The sequence below is a fragment of the Hypanus sabinus genome, chromosome 24 (genome assembly GCF_030144855.1).
Source record: "Hypanus sabinus isolate sHypSab1 chromosome 24, sHypSab1.hap1, whole genome shotgun sequence".
NCBI lineage: Eukaryota > Metazoa > Chordata > Chondrichthyes > Myliobatiformes > Dasyatidae > Hypanus > Hypanus sabinus.
The window spans coordinates 4526016-4543934 of record NC_082729.1 but is presented as its reverse complement, the minus strand read 5'-3'; the positions used below and the strand labels follow the sequence as shown (position 1 = coordinate 4543934).

Below are 17919 nucleotides of genomic sequence, written 5' to 3'. Positions count from 1 at the left end.
GCTCCCACCTGCTTCAAAGGGCAACAATTATACCAGCACCCAATAAGAGTAGTGGGAGCTGCCTTAATGACTATCGCCCGGTAGCACTCATATCTACGGTGATGAGATGCTTTGAGAGGTCGGTCATGACTAGAATCAGCTCCTGCCTCAGCAAGAGCCTGGAGCCACAGTATATGCAATCTCGATGGCTCTCCACACGGCCTTAGATCACCTGGATGATACAAACACCTATGTCAGGATACTGTTCGTTGACTATAGCTCACGATTATTCAGTCTTGATCGATAAGCTACAGATCGTGGGCCTCTGTACCCCCTCTGTAACTGGATCCTCAGCTTCCTAAGTGGAAGACCACAATCTGTGTGGATTGGTAATAATATCTTCTCCTCACTCACAACTGTGCTTAGCCCTCTGCTCTACTCTCTCTATACCCATGACTGTGTGGCTAGGCATAGCTCAAATACCATCTATAAAGCGGCTGATGATACAACCATTGTTGGTAGAATCTCAGATGGAGACAAAGGGGCGTACAGGAGTGAGATATACCAGTCAGTTGAGTGTCACAGCAACAACCTGGCACTCAACATCAGTAAGATGAAAGAGCTGATTGTGGACTTCAGAAAGGGCAAGACAAGGGAACACACACCAATCTTCATAGAGGGATCAGAAGTGGAGAGAGTGAGCAGTTTCAAGTTCCTTGGTGTCAAGATCTCTAAGGATCTAACCTGGCATGTCAACAAATACACTCAAAAACTTCTGTAGGTGTACCATGGAGAGCATTTTGACAGGCCCCATCAGCGTCTGGTATGGGGGTGGGGCTACAGCACAGGATTGTAAAAAGCTGCTGAAAGTTGTAAAATTAGTCAGCTCCTTCTTGGGTACTAGCCTCCGTAATATCCAAAATATCTTCAAGGAGTGGTGCCTCAAAAAGGCAGCGTCCATCATTAAGGACCCCCATCACTCAGGACGTGCCCTCTTCTCATTACTACATCAGGGAGGAGGTACAGGAGCCTGAAGACCCCTCTTCTCATTACTACCATCAGGGAGGAGGTACAGGAGCCTGAAGACCCCTCTTCTCATTACTACCATCAGGGAGGAGGTACAGGAGCCTGAAGACCCCTCTTCTCATTCCTGCCATCAGGGAGGAGGTACAGGAGCCTGAAGACCCCTCTTCTCATTACTACCATCAGGGAGGAGGTACAGGAGTCTGAAGACCCCTCTTCTCATTACTACCATCAGGGAGGGGGTACAGGAGTCTGAAGACCCCTCTTCTCATCACTACCATCAGGGAGGAGGTACAGGAGCCTGAAGACCCCTCTTCTCATTACTACCATCAGGGAGGAGGTACAGGAGCCTGAAGACCCCTCTTCTCATTACTACCATCAGGGAGGAGGTACAGGAGCCTGAAGACCCCTCTTCTCATTCCTGCCATCAGGGAGGAGGTACAGGAGCCTGAAGACCCCTCTTCTCATCACTACCATCAGGGAGGAGGGACAGGAGCCTGAAGACCCCTCTTCTCATTACTACCATCAGGGAGGGGGTACAGGAGCCTGAAGACCCCTCTTCTCATTACTACCATCAGGGAGGAGGTACAGGAGCCTGAAGACCCCTCTTCTCATTACTACCATCAGGGAGGAGGTACAGGAGCCTGAAGACCCCTCTTCTCATTCCTGCCATCAGGGAGGAGGTACAGGAGCCTGAAGACCCCTCTTCTCATTACTACCATCAGGGAGGAGGTACAGGAGTCTGAAGACCCCTCTTCTCATTACTACCATCAGGGAGGGGGTACAGGAGTCTGAAGACCCCTCTTCTCATCACTACCATCAGGGAGGAGGTACAGGAGCCTGAAGACCCCTCTTCTCATTACTACCATCAGGGAGGCGGTACAGGAGCCTGAAGACCCCTCTTCTCATTACTACCATCAGGGAGGGGGTACAGGAGCCTGAAGACCCCTCTTCTCATTACTGCCATCAGGGAGGAGGTACAGGAGCCTGAAGACCCCTCTTCTCATTCCTGCCATCAGGGAGGAGGTACAGGAGCCTGAAGACCCCTCTTCTCATTACTACCATCAGGGAGGGGGTACAGGAGCCTGAAGACCCCTCTTCTCATTACTACCATCAGGGAGGAGGTACAGGAGCCTGAAGACCCCTCTTCTCATTACTACCATCAGGGAGGAGGTACAGGAGCCTGAAGACCCCTCTTCTCATTACTACCATCAGGGAGGAGGTACAGGAGCCTGAAGACCCCTCTTCTCATTACTACCATCAGGGAGGAGGTACAGGAGCCTGAAGACCCCTCTTCTCATTCCTGCCATCAGGGAGGAGGTACAGGAGCCTGAAGACCCCTCTTCTCATTACTACCATCAGGGAGGAGGTACAGGAGTCTGAAGACCCCTCTTCTCATCACTACCATCAGGGAGGAGGGACAGGAGCCTGAAGACCCCTCTTCTCATTACTACCATCAGGGAGGAGGGACAGGAGCCTGAAGACCCCTCTTCTCATTACTACCATCAGGGAGGAGGTACAGGAGCCTGAAGACCCCTCTTCTCATTACTACCATCAGGGAGGAGGTACAGGAGCCTGAAGACCCCTCTTCTCATTACTACCATCAGGGAGGAGGTACAGGAGCCTGAAGACCCCTCTTCTCATTCCTATCATCAGGGAGGAGGTGCAGGAGCCTGAAGGCTCCCTTCTCATTACTACCATCAGGGAGGAGGTACAGGAGCCTGAAGGCCCCCTTCTCATTACTACCATCAGGGAGGAGGTACAGGAGCCTGACAACACACACTCAACGATTCTGGAACAGCTTCTTCCCCTCCGCCATCTGATTTCTAAATGGACATTAAACCCATGAACACTACCACATTTTTATTTTTATGTAATTTTTATAATTTCATACTATTTTTAATTTAACTATTTAACATACATATATACTTACTGTAATTTATTTATTTCTATATTATGTATTGCATTGAACTGCTGCTGCTAAGTTAATAAATTTCACAACACATACCGTGATAATAAAACTGATTCTGATTTGTACACACACACACACAGAGAACAATAAGACACTAAATAATTAGTGCAAAAAAAGAGAATAAAAAAAGAAAAAAAAAGTGAGGTAGCGTTCATGGGTTCAATTTAGAAATCGGATGACAGAGGGGAAGAAGCTGTTCCTGAATCTCTGAGTGTGTGTCTTCAGGCTTCTGTACCTCCTCCCTGATGGGAGAAGAGGGTAATGTCCTGGGTGATGTGGAGGTCCTTAGTAACAGATGCCACCTTTTTGAGGCAGCACTTTTTGAAGGTGTCCTCAATGCTGGAGGGAGGCTAGTGCCCCTGATGGAGGTGACTGAGTTTACAATTTTCTGCAGCTTTTTCTAGTCCTCTGCAGTGGTCCCTCCATACCAGACGGTGATGCAGCCAGTTCGAATGCTCTCCACGGTACATCTGTAGAAATTTGGGAGTGTCTTTGGTGGCATACCAAGATTCCTCAAATTCCTAATGAAATATAGCCGCTGTCATGCCTTCTTTATAACTACATCAATACGTTGGGCCCAGGTTAGATCCTCAGAGATGTTGACAACCACGAACTTGAAACTGCTCACCCTTTCCACTTCTGATCCCTTGATGAGGACTGGTGGGTGCTCCCTCATCCTACCCTTAGTCGTCACTCTGTTTTAATTACACTCAGACCATGGAACCATGACACATTAGGCCACTTGGTCCATCATCTCAGCTATTTCATCATGGCTGATCCATTTCTCTCTCAAACCCAATCTCCTGCCTTCTTCCTGTAACCATTCATGCCCTAACTCATCAAGAATCTATCAACCTTTGAGTTAAATTACACTGAATGACCTGACCTCCACAGACACCTGACTTCCAGACGCTCACCACTCTTTGGCTAACAAAATACCTCCTCATCTCTGTTCTAAATGGATGCCCCTTTATTCTGAGATTATGCCCTCTGGTCCTCGATTTCCCCACTGTAGGAAACATCCTCTTGACATCCACTCATCCAGGCCTTTCAACTTTCGATGTTTTACTGAGAACCACCCCACCACCACCTCGTTCTTCTAAATTCCAGTGAGTACAGGCTCAGAGCCATCAATCCTCCTTACACAATAAGCCTTTTAATCCTGGAATCATTTTCGTGAGCTTCCGGTGAAACCTCCCCAATGTCTGCCGATCGTTTCTTAGATAAGGGCCCAAAACTGCTCACAATACTCTTGTGCGGCCTCTCCAGTGCTTTATAAAGCCTCAACATTACATCCTCGCTTTTATATTCTAGCCCTCTTGAAACTAATGCCAACATTGAATTTGCCTTCCTTACCACCGACTCAACCTGCAAATTAATCTTATTCTAAAACAAAAACACTGACATTATATATTTTAAAGAAAAAGTTTATGACCAATTTAAATCTAACAATATTGTTTAATGCCCAAATGACAAATTGTGTAGTTACAGGGTGAATCTTTAAAAGGAGCGTTCTGATTGGCTATATTGCCATCTGGCCTACTCCAGAGAGTTGTAAGTTTAGCCAGCACCATCTTGGACACTAGCCTCCATAGTATCCAAGATATCTTCAAGCAGCAATGCCTTAGGAAGGTGATTGTCCATTATCAAGGAATCCCATCCCCTAGCACATGCCCTCTTCTCATTGCTATCATCAGGAAGGAGGTACAGAAGCCTGAAGACACACACTCAATGATTCAGGAACAGCTTCTTCCCCTCTGCCATCTGATTTCTAAATGGACATCGAACCCATGAACACTACCTCACTACTTTTTGTACTAATTTCTGTTTTTGCATTTCTTATTTTAACTATTTAATATATACTTACGGTAATTAAGTTTTTTTCCCTTTATTTATCATGTATTGCTGTCGCAAAGAGAACAAATTTCATGACACACGATATTAAAACTGGTTCTAATTCTGAACTAGAGGCCTCACCATGGGCAGCACACATCAACAGTCTAGTTCAGCCCAGAGTGACGGATGTAAATTATTAGCCAAAAGGACCACCTTCAAAAGTTGGAAGACGTGAACTTACTGGTATTTTTAGATAAGAATTTGGCATGGCATATGAAGTTGTCTGGTGTATGTATCGTATCAGATCGATTGTGAGAATTGGCAACTGTGCATGCAGCTGACTGACTGGACCTCCTGCAATGAGGGAGGCACTCTCTCTTTCGAAAGGGTAGGTATTTCGAGTGCACGTCTAGCCTTGGCGGGCCAAGTTCCATACTGCAAGTTGTACTGCGTACCATTACCAGGGTATCTCTACCAAAGGAGGTGTAAGGTGCTCCTTCCCTCTGCCAGCCTGCAGGTCACCCTTGGGCAAGGTGTAGCACCTGCTCAGCTCCCTCAGCCCCCATCAAAGGAGCAGGTGGATGGTTGTGTCACAAGTCCTGGTTATGCGACCATTAATGCCAGGGAGACATCTGCGGGCTAGCAGAGGGAAGGAGCACCTTACACCTCCTTTAGTAGAGATACCCTGGTAATGGTACACAGTACAACTTGCAGTATAGGGAGTTAGGAACCTGTCCCGCCAAGACTAGACGTGCACTCGAAAGTATACTCTGAAGAGTATTGATAATAGCTGGGGTCACCCGTCTTGTAAAGACACCGCCCTGAAGAAGGTAATGACAAACCACTTCTGTAGAAAAAATTACCAAGAGCAATCTTGGTCATGGATAGAGATCAGATTACAGATGGATGAAAGCCATGATCACCCACATCATACAACACCGCACATAATGATGATGTCATATGACACAGCACATAATGATGTCATTTGAAACAGCACATAATGATGATGTCATATGACAGCACATAACGAATGAACGAATCATACTAATGTTATCGTTCTTGCTCCACACAAACGGAACAATGTACACAAGCTTCTGGTGGAGTGGGGCCACAACACTTCTAGTCCATTCATCAGTTACTAAGATTACAGCTGATCTAAAGATTAAGGAAAGTTTAGTTTTATTTGTTACATGTACATCGACACAAACTGTGAAATGTGTCATTTGCGACAACTCAGAAGTGTAAGGATTGTGCAGAGGTAGACTGCAAGTGTCACACTTCCAGACCGTCATCGCATGAACATATAAAGATAATCCTTTCACGGCAATCTAATGAATAAACTCTTCTCAGGCTTCTAGCCAGGTACAGCTATCAATTTTAACTGACATTTCAATGAGAAACTCTGCCACCTTCATCTGGGATGATGCCTGGGCACGTCTAGTCCTGTGGTATATATACTCCCATCATCCACCTCTCCTGATTGGTTAGTCCTCATCCAATCAGGTTTCCGATGTCCCACCTTGTTTACAATCAAATCCAGTTCTTACTTAGAGTGAGATCTTCGTCTTTGTTAAAAGCCTTTTCCTCTAGTTTTATTTCAATGGCTTCCTTCACCAGGCAGTCCTAAAAACCATTGGCGCGGCGCAGTAGTTTTGTGCCGTCAAAATCAATCCAATGGCCACTGCGAATGCCAAGTTCTGCTACCGCCGATTTCTCCGGGTAACCCCGATGGATTCGCCTTCTGTGCTCCTTGATGCGGGTTTCCATCTGGCTGACAGACGCTGCTCCGCATTCACAGGGGATTCTGTAAACGCCAAGCCGTCCCGAGGCCCAGGTCACCTCTGACCCACATAAACTGGGATTTGCGCTTCCTTACAGGTTTGTGGATGGTATTAATCTGGTATTTCTCCAGGAGCTTGGCGATCCCTCCAGAAAGTGTGGAAATATAGGGAAGAGAGGAGGTAGTGATGGGTTCCTCCTCGTTGTGGGCTTCCTGGTTGTTCCATTTGGCTCTTGTAGCCAGTCGGTAGGAACATTGGGCGCAATTGTTTGATTTCCTTGTGGAGACTCTCCGGGTCTGAAATAGTTTTCTCATGCTTAATCGAAGTAGAAAGAACCACTCTATGTTGGGTGGTGTGATGGTCGCTGCTATTGTTGTGGTACAAGTTTGTGTGAATGGGTTTCCGATAGATGCCATGCCCAAGGCTACTTCTGAGTGTGGGATTTCGAGTGCACGTCTGCCATCTCCGTAGACCTGGTTTATAGCTCCCAGTTAGCTGCACAGTGTGTACTGTTACTAACGTGACTCCATAAAAATACGTTTAATCGTACTACTGGGGTGGTGAATGACCCCGATTGGTAATCACTGGCACTGCAGTGATTACACTATACTCTACACTACCGTGCTGCCCAGTGGGTGCCCTTCAACTTTCCCATCTCATCCCTAGGAACATTATTTGCTTGTGGTCTGAACAGATTCCTACGATCTAGAGGCCGTCCTTCAATGGGTTTGATTCCCAGCCAGTTCTGTTCCATGGAGCAACTCACACAAAGTGCTGGAGGAACCCAACAGGTCAGGCAGCATCTACGGAATTGAATAAAGAGCCGACGTTTCAGGCTGAGACCCTTCTTCAGGACTGGAAAGGAAGAGGGAAGATGCCAGAATAAAAAGGTGGGGGGAGGGGAAGGAGGATAGAGAGGAGGTGATAGGTGAAGCCAGGTGGGTGGGAAAGGTCAAGGGCTGGAGAGGATAGGAGAGGAGAGTAGATCACAGGAGAAAGGGAAGGAGGAGGGGGACTCGAGGTGAGGTGATAGGCAGGTGAGAAGAAGTACGAGGGCAGAATGGGGAATAGAAGAGAAGGGAAGAGTTAGAGAAAACACATTACCAAAAGGAGAAATCCATGGTTGTGCCATTAATGGAGGAGGTGCTCAGTAACACCGGGAGGAATTGGCAGCATTGATTCTAGGAGACCACTTCCTCTGGCTGGTAAGTTCAGGAAGCAAGATAAATAGTTGGAAATTTCAAAGTTTACAGTCAATTTATTATCAAAGTATGTGCAGGACTGGGCAAAAATCTTAGGCACATACAGTATATATCACGATGACTTTGGCACAGAACTGTATTTGTCAATGTGGAGCAGAGAGCGAGTTTGTAAATCTGGCGGGAGCAAAGGATGTTGGGAGTGGCGAGGATGGAGTACCGCGTGAGGGGTGTGGGACAGATGGCAGTGAATGAGTGCCAGGGTGGGGAGTGGTGTGGGTGCAGACACACCCAGCCCTGAGACACCAGGTAAGGCCACTTGATTCCAGACAATTGGTTCAGTAGTCATTACAGAAGGCCTCTCTGGTGCTTCCTGCTCCTCCCCTCTCCCTTCCCTTTTTCCCAACCATGATTCCCCTCTCCCTGCCCCCTTCCCACTCTCACAACAGAGACCCACATCAGAATCAGGTTTATCATCACTCACATATGTCATGAAATTTGTTTTTTTTTGTGGCAGCAGAACACAGTGCAATACAGAAAATTACTACAATACTGTGCAAATGCCTTTGGCACCCTAGCTGGTACTGTGTATGTTACCATATACGATCTTGAGGTTGTTTTCTTGCAGGCATTTACAGGAGAAAAGAAATGCAATAGAATTTAGGAAAAACTATAAATAACAAAGACAAGCAATGTTATAAAAAGACAAATAGTACAAATTTAAAAAAATTGAGAACACGAGTTATTGAAAGTGAGTTTGTATGTTGTTGAATCAGTTCAGAGTGTGTGGAGATTGACATTATCCTCTCCATTTGAGGAACTGGATGGTTGAAGGGTATTAACTGTTTCTGACCTGGTGGTGTGGGGTCCAAGGTTTCTGGTTGGTGGGGGAGTGGTCCTTGATAATGGATGCCAGCCAACCATTTATCTTGCTTCCTCACTTACCAGCTGGAGGAAGTGGTCTCCGAGAATCAACACTGCCAACTCTTCCCAATCTTACTGAGTACCTCGCTCTTCTGCGCTCTATTCATGGCATGGACAGTCAATCTTCCTTTCGGTAATTTGTCTTTTGTTTCCCCTCCCCTCTTCCTCTATTCCCCACCCTCTGGCCTCCTAACTCATCTCACCTGCCTATCACCACCCCCCTTCCAGTGCCCCTTGTCCTTCCCTTTCCCCTGTGGTCCTCTCTCCTCTCCTATCAGATTCCTTCCTCTCCAGCCCTTGACCTTTCACATCCACCTGGCTTCACCCATCACCTTCTAGCTATCCTCCTTCCCCTCCCACCAACTTTTCATTCTGGCATCTTCCTCCTTCCTTTCCCATCCTGAAGATTGGTCTTGGCCCAAAACACCAACTGTTTAAACATTTCCATCGATGCCGCCTGACCTGCTGAGTTCCTCCTGGTAACCGTGCTCAAGGGTGGGGAGGGCTTCAGCTGGGATGAACTGGGTTATATCTGCCACACTGGGGCTGCAGAACCCAAAGGGACTTTTAAAAAGACTCGCATCATGGAATTTTATTTTCAAGCAGAGGCCTTCGCATGATTTTCTGTTTCTGATTTTTTCAAATATTCTCTTCCGGAAAAATTCTGCTGGGACAAGGCAATCTCTGCCTTGGCAATAGCACTTCAGGCAGCTGGGTCTGTTAAAGGTACAAGATCACACTAAATAATTCAAATTCAGCTCTGAAGAGCAAACTTAAAAATGAAGACTTTGCGGTCACTGGAAGCTTTAGCATTACAAGGGATTTCAAACTAACATCAAAATAGAAATACAGTGCTGATAGTTGTGTATTTAATATTTCAGTAATCTTATCAATACATTGTTGATAAACCATTCTTTGTTAGTTGAAATAACTCATTACGGATTATATTGGGGTTATATGACAACCTTGTCTCAATGACCCGCAGAGCGATGTTGGCCGGAATCTCTCTGCTTGCTTCACGGCTGCCATTTAGAGCAGCAATGGAAGTCCTCCATCTCTGGCGGTGTTCAGGGCTTCCTTCAGCATGTCAGTAACTTCCCCTCGGTTTTCACTACTGTCAGTCAATGCAAGTCCCGGGTGGAGACTCAGGAATACCGTCACTCTCAGATGTAGAAGGATTCTTCATTGCTGTTTCCCTAACAGTTTTGTTTGACCAGTCAGGGTTGTTGGCCCTGAGCTGAACCCCTGAACCTGGGGGACCGGTGGACCACTCTTAGTCTGGCCTCTACCCTTTGACCCGTTTGGCCTGGGTGACCCCACCAAGAGCCAAAGCTTAAAGCCCTGACTCCAGCCAACACAGCGCTCCAGGTCAATGAGGCATGAAAGCCTGCAAACCCTACAACAAGATTTTGGTCCTCTTGGAGGATGGTGGCTGGAGTCAGGGCTTTATGTTTTGGCTCTTGGTAAGCTCACTCATGCCAAACAGGTCAAAGGGCAGAGGTCAGACTGAGAAGTCCACAATTCTCCAGGTTGGGGGGGGGGGGGGGGGGTCCAGCTCAGAACTAACAACCCTGGATGGTAAAACAAAACTTACAGAAACAGCAGTGAAGAATCCTTCTACATCTGAGTAGCCAAGGGCAGACAGAGATGGAGGACCTTTGCTGCTGCCCTAAACGCCAGGAAGGATAATAGGCAGCGAGCATTCATCATGACGCTCCCACGTGTTCTGTGCACGGCTCACTGAAAGTAGAGAACAAACTGAGACTCACATATCTCGGCTCTTCTTGTTTTTCCTTTGAATTAACTCTTTGAAGTTATAAACATAATGCGGATAAACTAAATATGCAAAGCAACTCACACAAAATGCTGGAGGAGCTCAGCAGGTCAGGCAGCATCTATGGAAATGAATAAGCAGCCCACATTCGGGCCGAGAAGCTTCATCAGGACTGAGACGGAAGGGGGAAGACACCAGGATAAAAAGATCAAACACGAGGAAATCTGCAGATGCTGGAAATTCAAACAACACACACAAAATGCTGGTGGAACACAGCAGGCCAGGCAGCATCTATAAGGAGAAGCACTGTCGACGTTTCAGGCGGAGACCCTTCGTCAGGACTAACTGAAAGGAAAGATACTAAGAGATTTGAAAGTAGTGGGGGGAGGGGAAATGCGAAATGATAGCGGAAGACCGGAGGGGGTGGGATGAAGCAAAGAGCTGGAAAGGTGATTGGCAAAAGGGATACAGAGCTGAAGAAGGGAAAGGATCATGGGACGGGAGGCCTAGGGAGAAAGAAAGGGGGAGGGGGGGCAGCACCAGAGGGAGATGGAGAACAGGCAGAGTGATGGGCAGAAAGAAAAAAATCAAACAACTAAATATGTCAGGGATGGGGTAAGAAGGGGAGGAGAGGCATTAACGAAAGTTAGAGAAGTCAATGTTTATGCCATCAGGTTGGAGGCTACCCAGCCGGTATATAAGGTGTTGTTCCTCCAGCCTGAGTGTGGCTTCATCTTGACAGTAGAGGAGGCCATGGATAGACAAATCAGAATGGGAATGGGACGTGGAATTAAAATGTGTGGCCACTGGGAGATCCTGCTTTCTCTGGCAGACTGAGCGTAGGTGTTCAGCAAAATGGTCTCCCCGTCTGTGTCGGGTCTCACCAATATATAAAAGGCCACACCGGGAGCACCGGACACAGTATACCACACCAGCCGACTCACAGGTGAAGTGTCTCCCCGTCTGCGTTGGGTCTCACCAAGGCCACACCGGGAGCACCGGACACAGTATACCACACCAGCCGACTCATCAGCCCGCAAGTGTTGCCACACATTTCGTTGCCAATAGAGCTCGTCCACCACCTTCAGTAGAGGATCACGAGCAACAGAACTAAACAAAACAACAACAATACAAGCCCAGAAAATGGGATTTTCATCTCCAGTCCCTGCCCTGAAATCGCAGGCCTGACCTTCGGGCCATTGCCTCCGCGCTCACTGACCTCTGGGTATCACCCCAGGACACACCAATCACATTTGACCTTCAGCTCTCAACCCTGGGATCGCTGACCTTCAACCACATCGGGCCTCGACCTCCAGACTCACATCGTCCTCTAATGCCGGCAGCCTGGAGAATAGCCGGGCCTTGTGACTCCCACCACTGTGGACCTCTGAGCTGCACTCCAGCATCGCCAACATTCAACCATGGAACGCATCAGCCCTGGATTCCCAGACTCACATGCCCATCAACCAGGCCATGCCCTCTTCTCATTGCTACCATCTGGAAGGAGGTACAGGAGCCTGACACACACTCAATGATTCAGGAACAGCTTCTTCCCCTCCACCATCCAATTTCTGAATGAACATTGAACTTGTGAACACTACCTCACTATCTTATTAAACCCAATTCGGATTCTGACCTGGACCTACATTGCCGGCAGCCCGGAGAATCACCGGCCCTCGTGACTCCCACCCATACGGACCTCTGATTTGTGATTGACCAACCGTGGAATCGTAGGTCTCCTTTGTGCCGGTCAACCTGACCTGCAGGATCACTGATCCCAGAGGGCGACTGCCTTCAACAGTACCAGCAGTATGCTCTGTGGAGCTTCCAATATTAGGTCCCATAAACTTCAACTGATCCGAATTTCAGAAGAACCATGTCTTGCTATAATATTGGATACTTATCCGCTTAGCTTAAATTTTTAACTTAGAAAACACAGAAACATAGAACACCTACAGGACAACACAGGTCCTTCGGCCAACAAGGCTATGCCAAGCATGTTCTTCCCTTAGAATTACTCTGGGTTACCCATAGCCCACTAGTTTTCTGAGCTCCATGTACCTGTCCAAGAGCCTCTTAAAAGACCCCATCGTATCCGCCTCCACCACTATCACCATTCCACGCACTTGCCACCCATACAAAGATGCATTATTACCTCGGGAGGGTCGGGGTCCCTCACTGAAAGCTACAGAATACTGAAAGACCTGGATAGAGTGGACGTGGAGAGGATGTTTCCAATAGTGGGTGAGTTAAGGACCAGAGGACACAGGTAGAGTGGATATGGAGAGGATGTTTCCAATAGTGGGAGAGTTAAGGACCAGAGGACACAGATAGAGTGGATGTGGAGAGGATGTTTCCAATAGTGGGAGAGTTAAGGACCAGAGGACACAGATAGAGTGGATATGGAGAGAATGTTTCCAATAGTGGGAGAGTTAAGGACCAGAGGACACAGGTGAGTGGATATGGAGAGGATGTTTCCAATAGTGGGAGAGTTAAGACCAGAGGACACAGATTGAGTGGATATGGAGAGGATGTTTCCAATAGTAGGAGAGTTAAGGACCAGAGGACACCACCTCAGAAGACAAGGTCACCTCTTTAGAATAGAGATGAGGAGGAATTTCTTTTGCCAGAGAGTGGCGAATCGGGGGGATTCACGGCCACTAACGGCTGTGGAGGACAAGTCAATGGGAATATTTAAAGCAGAGGTGATTGTTTTTGACTGTCCATGAACACTACCTTACTAACTGTAGTTCAGTTCTATGGTTTCTTTCCATGTTCTTGCCCAATCTTTCTTGTTGCTGATTGGTGGGATGGGGGTCTTATTATTTCTCCTCGAGGGTGATCAGTTACTTTTTATGCGAGGGAGGGGTTGGGGGATTGGGTTTTGTGAGTTTATGTTTCTTATTCTTTTCGTGCAGGAGGGATTGAAGTCTTTCTTTCAAGTACTTCTATAGTTTTCTGTATTTTGTGGCTATCTGCAGAAGACAAATCTCAGAGGGGTATTGTGTACGTACTGTAATGCCCTGGATGATATGGTAACTGTTATGCTGTAGTTCTTCACTGTGGCACTTCTGGAAGAGCAGCTTGTTTTCAGCCTGCTCCGTTTTCAGATTGTTTGGGTTACTGTTGAGATACGAGACGAGGAGAAATGTGCGCCATCCCATTAGGATGGTTGAGTTAAGGGGAGGTTTTTCTCTGGTGAGGGACACTAGGGTTGGGCTTGGGTTTTTGTTCGAGAGGAGATGGAGAGGGAAGACGCTGGGGCGAACCGGTCGTAGCATACGATCCGGTGAGAGACCTGTCTGTTCGAGTTGGACCACGAGCGATGTTCGGAAGGTGGTGTGGGCTTTCATGTTGACCGAGGTCCCAGTGCATGACCAACAGAGAAGTTCAAGATGGGTTCCAACTTGTGCACATTTGATTCTTTTTGTTATTCTTTAATAACCCTTTCATTAAGATTCATAAATGTAATTCCTTTAATCGTATGCAGTGTACTGTCTGGAATTAATTTGTAATGGGGTAGTAAATACACAGACCGGGGTTTGGGGTGGGAGAGCTGTCTCTATCTCACAAGTTTGGCAGGGCCAGAGGTCGTCTTCCCAAGACCTTCACAACCAAGGAAACCAGGGGGATTCAATATTTGGATAAAATAAACCTTTGAATCTTTCAACTGCTTTTTGTTCTCTTTTAGCACTATCTAACTTTTTTAATCTGTATACTCAATACACTCCACAGTTTTTATTAGGTATTGCAATGCACTGCTGCTGCGTAACAACAAATTTCAAGATAAACGATGGTGATATTACACCTGGCTCTGATTAGAAAGGGCATCAAATGTCACACAAGGAGGCAGAAGAATGGGTTGAGCGGGGTAATAAGTCAGCCATGAAGGGAATGTTGGAGAAAAGTAATTTCTGTTCCTTTGTCTTATGTGTTGGAACACCAAAAATCCAGGTGAGAGGCGGATGGTGGAACTGAGCCAATGGATCTGCGCTGGCACGATGCTGGACCGTGTCGTCGCCCCAGACAGAAAGAGCTCCAATTTTATGCAGGCTAATTTCAAACTAGAAAAGTATGAAGTGATTCACTTTGGAGGGTCAAACATAAGGCAGAATACCAAGCCCTAATGAAGGGTCTCAGCCCTAAATCGCGATTTGTTATTCCTCCCCACAGATGCTGCCTAACCTGCTGAGTTCCTCTACTTCCTCAGGAGTTTACAGAGATTCCGTATGACATCCAAAACTTTGACAAACTTCTATAGATGTGTAGTGAAGAGTGTATTGTCTGGCTGCATCATGGCCTGGCATGGGAACACCAATGACTTTGAATGGAAAATCCTACAAAATGTAGTGGATACAGCCCAGTACATCATGGTAAAATCCTCCCACCATTGAGCACATCTACATGAAATGCTGTGTTAGGAAAGCATCATCCATTATCAAAGATTCCCACCACGCAGGCCATGCTCTTTTCTCACTGCTGACATCAGGTAGAATGTACAAGAGCCTCAGGACTCACACGACCAGGTTCAAGAGCAGTTACTACCCCTCAACCATCAGGATCTTGAACAAAAGGGGATAGCTACACTCACTCGCCCATTCATTGAGATGTTCCCACAACCAAAGATCTGGATAAGGACTCTTTATCTCATTATCTTATGTTCTCTTATTTATTGCCATTTGTTTATATTTACATTTGCACAGTTTGTTGTCTTCTGCACTCTGGTTGGTCTTTCACTGATCCTGTTATAGTCACTGTTCTATAGATTTGCTGAGTATGCCCACAGGAAAATGAACCTCAGGGTTGTATCTGGTGATGCGTACTTCGACAATAAAATTTACTTGGAACTTTGATACGATACTCTGGATTTTTAGCATCTGCAGAATCTCATGTTTATACAAGGTTAATGGCAGGATTCTTAGCAGAGCAGAGTAACAGAGACCATAGATTCCTCACAGTTGCCGTGAGAGTTGATAGGCTGGTTAAGAAGGCGTATGGGGTATTGGCTTTTACTAGTTGGGGAATTGAGTTCAAGAGCCTGAATGTTCCATTGCAGGTCTTTCAAACTCTGGTTAGACCATACTTGGAATATTGTGTTCAGTCCTGGTTGCCTCATAGGAAGGATGTGGAAGTTTTAGAGAGGGTGCAGAGGAGATTCACCAGGATGCTGTCTGGATTAGAGAGGGTGCAGAGGAGATTCACCAGGATGCTGTCTGGATTAGAGAGGGTGCAGAGGAGATTCACCAGGATGCTGTCTGGATTAGAGAGGGTGCAGAGGAGATTCACCAGGATGCTGTCTGGATTACAGAGGGTACAGAGGGGATTCACCAGGATGCTGTCTGGATTACAGAGGGTACAGAGGGGATTCACCAGGATGCTGTCTGGATTAGAGAGGGTGCAGAGGAGATTTACCAGGATGCAGCCTGGATTAGAGAGGGTGCAGAGGAGATTCACCAGCACGCTGCGTGGATTAGAGAGTGCGCAGAGGAGATTTACCAGGATGCTGTCTGGATTAGAGAGGGTGCAGAGGAGATTTACCAGGATGCTGCCTGGATTAGAGAGGGTGCAGAGGAGATTCACCAGGTTGCTGTCTAGATTAGAGAGGGTGCAGAGGAGATTCACCAGGGTGCTGCCTGGATTAGAGAGGGTGCAGAGGAGATTTACCAGGAAGCAGCCTGGATTAGAGAGGGTGCAGAGGAGATTTACCAGGAAGCAGCCTGGATTAGAGAGGGTGCAGAGGAGATTTACCAGGAAGCAGCCTGGATTAGAGAGGGTGCAGAGGAGATTTACCAGGAAGCAGCCTGGATTAGAGAGGGTGCAGAGGAGAATTACCAGGATGCTGCCTGGATTAGAGAAGGTAGCTTGAACAAGCTGGTATTTCTCTCTTTAGAGCGAAGAAGAATGAAAGGTGATGATAGAGGTGTACAGATGATAAAAAGCATAGATCGGGAGATTTTTCTCCCCCCCAGGACATTAATGGCTAATATGAAGGGACATAATTTTGGAAGTGTTTAAGCTGAAGTGTAGGTAGAATGCCATTATTTGTACAGAGAGGTTGATGCCACAACATTTTCCCCGCGCCCCCGCCACTGCTCGTCTTCACTCACCACGTCCAGACCTCGCCTGCGCCTCTGCCACCGCGCAATTCGATCAACATTTGCTTGCATCTCCATTGTTAGCATTGTTCATTATTTAAAAAGTGTTCTTTATAAGGTTTACAGTAGCTTCCTTTGTTTAGTTTTTTTGCTGCCTTTTAGCAGTTGCTGGGAATCATTAGCGCCATCTTAGACCAACATAAAAGTTCTGTGGTAGGGAAGGGTTGAAGTGATTTTTAGAGTAGGTCAAAGGGTCAGCATAGCATTGTGGGCTGAATGGCCTGGACTGTTCTATGTTCTATTTTAACAGAGCACAAGTTCAGGAAAGAGAGTAGTCCAAAAGGAAAAAAAATATTGCTCCTTCAGCCACTGCTAACAGCTTATTGCCAAGCACGACTGGAATTAGCTAGCGATTCACGGATTCCATGCCTGCATCCGCTTGGCCAGCCAGCGGGGAGATCTAGAGTGACTGACAGTTACAGATCATTGTTTGGAGCAAGGGTTTTGATCCCCGCTTGGAGCAGAAGTAAATGGCTGATGTAATCTCAAACATCCACCTGAGCCAAGATGTTCAGCCTACCAAGGGAAAAGTGCCACAGATATAAATAGGGTGCTCTGGTTTTGCTCTGACATTTTGGAGATGCAGTCGCTGCAGGAATTTCTGTCATAGATTCTTCTCGTTAAAACATGGTGCCATCAGATTTCAGAACGGACAATAAATCAACCCCTGATCACTATTTTGCTGCTTTTGGCTCTCTCTCTCTCTCTCTCTCTCAATCGATACCTTTCTTATTTTTTAACATATTGTACTGTTGAGATGAGGAGGAATTTCTTTCACCAAAATCTGTGGAATTCGATGCCACAGCTGATTGTGGAGATTTAGTCATTTAAGCCAGAGGTTGATAGATTCTTGATCAGTCAGGGCATGAAGGAAGAAGGCTGGAGATCTGGACTGAAAATGGATCAGCCATGATGAAATGGCGAAGCAGACTCGACGGGCCAAATGGCCTATTCGACTCCTACGTCTTTTGGCCTCGTACTGCTGCTGCACCAAATGTCACGACCTGTTGTGCGCTAGTGATATTAAAAGTGATTCTGATCTATTACAAGTTCTATGAAATAAGCTACTTCAATATCCATGGCTTATTTCAAATCAAAATGACCAAACTTACAAAGTTATTAAATGTACTCTTATTTAGACAAGATGGTGCCAGAGGGAGAGTTCCTTGAGTTTGTCTGTAAAACAGCTGAAATTCCACTCTTTAATGTCTCTTCGATACTTTCCAAGGTGGCTGGGGTTCTGCTGCAATCCATGATCTACAGCTGCACTCAAACT

At 46.6% G+C, this 17919-nt stretch overlaps 1 protein-coding gene across 5 annotated transcripts in view; it reads right to left on the bottom strand.

Moving 5' to 3' along the window:
• Positions 1-17919, bottom strand: part of cd164l2 (CD164 sialomucin-like 2) — a 75797-nt gene that overhangs the window by 44709 nt on the left and 13169 nt on the right. The gene's annotated exons all lie outside the window — the stretch shown is intronic.